The sequence below is a fragment of the Calliphora vicina genome, chromosome X (assembly GCF_958450345.1).
Source record: "Calliphora vicina chromosome X, idCalVici1.1, whole genome shotgun sequence".
NCBI classification, from domain to species: domain Eukaryota; kingdom Metazoa; phylum Arthropoda; class Insecta; order Diptera; family Calliphoridae; genus Calliphora; species Calliphora vicina.
Genome location: NC_088785.1, coordinates 4,631,008 through 4,635,275, shown reverse-complemented (window position 1 = coordinate 4,635,275; position 4,268 = coordinate 4,631,008). Strand labels below are relative to the sequence as shown.

The 4,268-nt window shown below is 35.2% G+C and overlaps 1 long non-coding RNA gene across 1 annotated transcript; it reads right to left on the bottom strand.

The window, feature by feature from the left end:
• Positions 1-3,123: 3,123 nt before the first annotated feature.
• Positions 3,124-3,886, bottom strand: LOC135962748 (uncharacterized). The gene is made up of 2 exons (XR_010576690.1): positions 3,584-3,886; positions 3,124-3,516 (listed from the first exon to the last, which is right to left on the bottom strand). It is a non-coding gene; the product is annotated as an uncharacterized LOC135962748 (long non-coding RNA).
• Between the last annotated feature and the right edge of the window lie 382 nt (positions 3,887-4,268).

Here is a 4,268-nt window from a genome sequence, read left to right as displayed (position 1 = left end):
GGCGTTCAGTTAAAAATAAACGAGAATTATGTTTACCATCGTCGTTAGACGCCGCAATTTGAGACGATGGATATTTTAGTTTTTTGAATTTGCAAAATTGCATGGTTTGATGCATTTTGTAGCTTTTTCAGCAAATTTCCAGTGATACCAACACATACCTGAATTTTTCTGGTTGCTTGAACTGGATCTTTCGGAAGACTTACTTCTACTACGTTGACGTGAATGTCTTTCTAAAGCTTCAATACGTGTTACAATAGTATCAAGCTTTTGAAATACGTCACCTGCTTTTTGAGACTTGTCACTTTCAGAAATAATTTCTGATATTTGAATTGAATTTGATGAATATTGTTCACATATCTTATAAGCTAAACCAGCTATTTTTTCTAAATCAGTAGATTCTGCTACAGCCAAGATACATTTGATTTTTTCAGGAAGACGCTCCATAAATAATGTTTTCAACATTTCATTACTTACTCTAGAACCAGATAAACATTTCATTTTTTGTAAGAGATGAGATGGTTTCTGATCACCGAGTTCGAGGCCACTTAATAATTTTTTTCTGCAAAATGCTGGATTATTCTTGTTTTCATAGCTAAATATCTTGCTTCAGGGGGCGGATTCATAATAATGTCTTTTACAGCAAATAAAACAGATGGATCAAGATGACTTAAGAGATATTCATATTTCGTAGAATCTTGAGTAATTCCATTTAAATTAAAAGTGGAATCAACCTGTAGAAACCAAATTTCTGGTTCTTCACGCCAAAAAGGAGGTAACTTTGCAATACGTGCAGCACAAATTGTCGGATGTGATAATTCTCCATTATTTGAAATATTTGAATGTTGAGAAGATTGTTGTTGTAGGCCATAAGTCTGTGGATTCTCATTTGCAGAATGAGAAATTTGTACATCTTGTTATCGTGGCGTCAACGGCATGATTTTTCTTTTTGATCGGGGTCACCAAATTGTAGAGGTTTTCTTTTTATATAAAAATTTATTTTTATTTTTTTTAAAAGATCTCTTACGAACAAAATATTTTTTATAAAGAAAAAATTTAACAGAAATTCAAAAGTAATTTGATTAGAAAAAATAATATTAAATGTTTAAAGTAGAAGTGCTACACTACACTCTTCTCCTCCCCAGTGACCCGTCAACTACCAGCGGCTCGTCACCAGCATGGATTCCGTAAAACGCACAGTACCACCACAGCCTTGTGGACGGACTATCTTAGTGGCAATTGACCTGTCGAAAACCTTCGACACTGTCAGTCAGGCCACACTCTTCCAGGACATCCTGCAGTCCACAATGCAGATTGATAGTGAACTATCTGAGTGGCAGGCAGTCGTTCATGGAGTTTAGAGACAGATGCTCAAAACCCTGTAGAGTTAAACAAGGAGTCCCTCAGGGCGGGGTCCTGTCGCCGCCCCTGTTTAACTTCTACCACTCTAAACTCCCAGTGCCCCCACCGGGAGTAGAGATAATATCGTATGCGTACGACTGCACTATATTGGCAACAGGCAACAGCAGTTATCACCAACGAAGTCATCGGCAACACTCTTCACCACCTGGACGAAGGAGATAAAACTGAACTTAGGTATCATGGTCGACGGCGTACAAATTCCGACAGTGAACCACCTGAAAATCTTGGGTGTCACTTTTGATAGCCTTTTTACCTCCTCAGCACACGCCACTGCAATCAAGCATAAACTGCGAAATAGGAACAAGGTCCTCAAAGCACTAGCGGTACTTGGGGTATGGACAAAGAAACCTTGCTTGCTACCTACAAGACGATTGGTCGGTCAGTGGTCAGGCGACCACACTGCTCCAGTGTGGTCGCCTTCGTTGAGTGATACCCAGTGGAGAAATATTCAAAGCTGTCAAAACTCAGCCTTAAGGACCGTCACAGGCTGCCTTCAAATAACCTCCGAATACCACCTTCACGAGGAAACCAAAGTTCTTTAAGGAACACAACGTTGACACAACAGTTCCTTCTGGGATGTCATCGGAGGAGTCATCCAAACTTCAACATCACACAGTTGGAGTCTCCCCCGAGGCATGTCAGACAGGACCTTTGGAAATACGAGGAGAACATACAGAGGTATGTGCAGGATCCATTTAATCGCCGCTCGTATATGACAGCTTTGAACGACATTCACAGAGACGCCGATAGCAGACGCCGAGAAGATTCTGCCACGTGGAACAAGAGTCGTTCTGGCACAACTTAGATCAAGATGGAGCAACAGTCTTAATGTCTTTTGGTCCCGCATAGATCTGCCGTCCTTAACTTATGCACAGCATGTGGTCAGGGTCCTCATGACGCCCTCCACATATGTAACTGTTCAGCCAACCCTACTTCACTCAGTACAATGGATTTATGGAATCATCCTGTTGAAGTAGCTCAATTTCTTGGACTTGAACAACTTGCAGAACCACCAGAACATCCAGATTGATTAATGTAAAATTGTTCATGCTGCTACAACAACAACTATATAGAAATGGTAGTCCCAATTTTTATTTTTCAAAAAACTAAAATTTTCAGTGACCTTAGGACTACCATTTCTGTATAGTGTCATATTCGAGTCCTTTTCCTAATTCCCATAATGGCCAAAAATCCTATCCAGACTCATTTTTTCAAAAAACTCAAATTTATTGGAATCCTGATTTTAAGATGGGTTCAAATATCCATCTATTATATGAAATGGATAGTTTTTTTTAGTTTTTCTATTTTTTCTTATTCTGAAATTATGTATTTCAGATATTGTAGATATAAATTTGTTTATTATAATTCAAGTTATGACTGTTAAGTGATTTACAGTGCTCTGTTAACTGCAAAATGGGCTGAGCTAAAATATGTGGTTTATGCCTGAGCTAAATAAATTTAAATTTATCTTCACACACATAAATTTAAAACAAATCTTGATCGGTAAAAATTGGCGTGCCGCACTAGGGTTAAAGTTAGTGAAAACAAAATTGGAGAAAATGGATAGCAAAAGTCTCCTAACTACTCAGGAGTCACCCCTAGGGAGGTGAAATGTATGAGCAACTATTATTTATCTCCAACCATTTAATTAAAAATTAATGTGAAAATTTATTTGCACGAAAATTGTACAAAATAGAAAAACAATTATTGCAATAAAATAAAATGGTTTATTGAAGTTATTTATATATAACATAATTATAAATGCTATATTAAAAAGCGTTTTTTAAAAATAGGATATTTTTGGCGATAATCTCCGACAACTTAAATCAAATATTGCTTCTCCTCTTCATTTGTGTTCCATTTTTTTATTGTAGTCCTCCATCATTTTCACTCCTCTTTCCGTGGTGTCGTTTACAACATGAATTTCCTCGACAACGTTTCTGTCGGATATCATATAAATTCTTCGACTTTCTAGTTTTTACAGTTACGAAAGCGCTGAAGTTATTCGACAAATTGCTCATTTATGTTTACAAAATTAATCACAATCATAATCTTCTCTAGTTTCTACTTCAGTTTCGATAGATGGTGTGAATTGCACTGTAATTGATTATATATTGAATATATGTATATAATAAAATTTTTCATATTCTACAATAATACTTACCCGTAAATTTCCGTTAATTTCAGTAGTCGCTCGTAATCGCCGTGGTTTTTTTGCCTCTCCATGTTCCAATTTTCTTTTTTAAATTGTTACTTTTTCAAAATTGACTTTTTTTTCAATATTATTATAAAAAAAATTCTGAAATATTTCTTTATATTTAATATTTCTGAAATTATTTCTGATACATATTTCAGACGTATTTTTTTGTATTAAAATTCAAGTATCAAGACTGTTAAGTGATTAACAGTGCTCTGTTGACTGTAAAATGAGCAATGTTAAAAAATGTGGTTTTTGTCTGTGCTAGTTAAATACGAATTTATCTTTACACACATTCCAATTTTACTGTACAAGTGTGAAAAAATACACCAAGAACTTCTTTATTAGATGGCAAATTTGATCCCAACATTTGCAGAATAACATTTTCGATCAAATAAATGTTGTGCTGTTGCGATCTCAAATTAATTTTTTGACATTGAAATTCAAATGCGCATCAGTTGTATTAAAAAATTTTAGTTTTAAAGGTTTTATTTGCTTTGTACTCAGTTTTTCCTGGGCTACTGTTAATTTTAATTGAAAAAAAATAGTAGACTTTAAAATAACACACTTCAAAATAACAGTGTTAAGGCTCACAGTTTGTATGTTTTAATTACTAATGTTTTATTACAACTAAAACAAAAAATGAGAACTG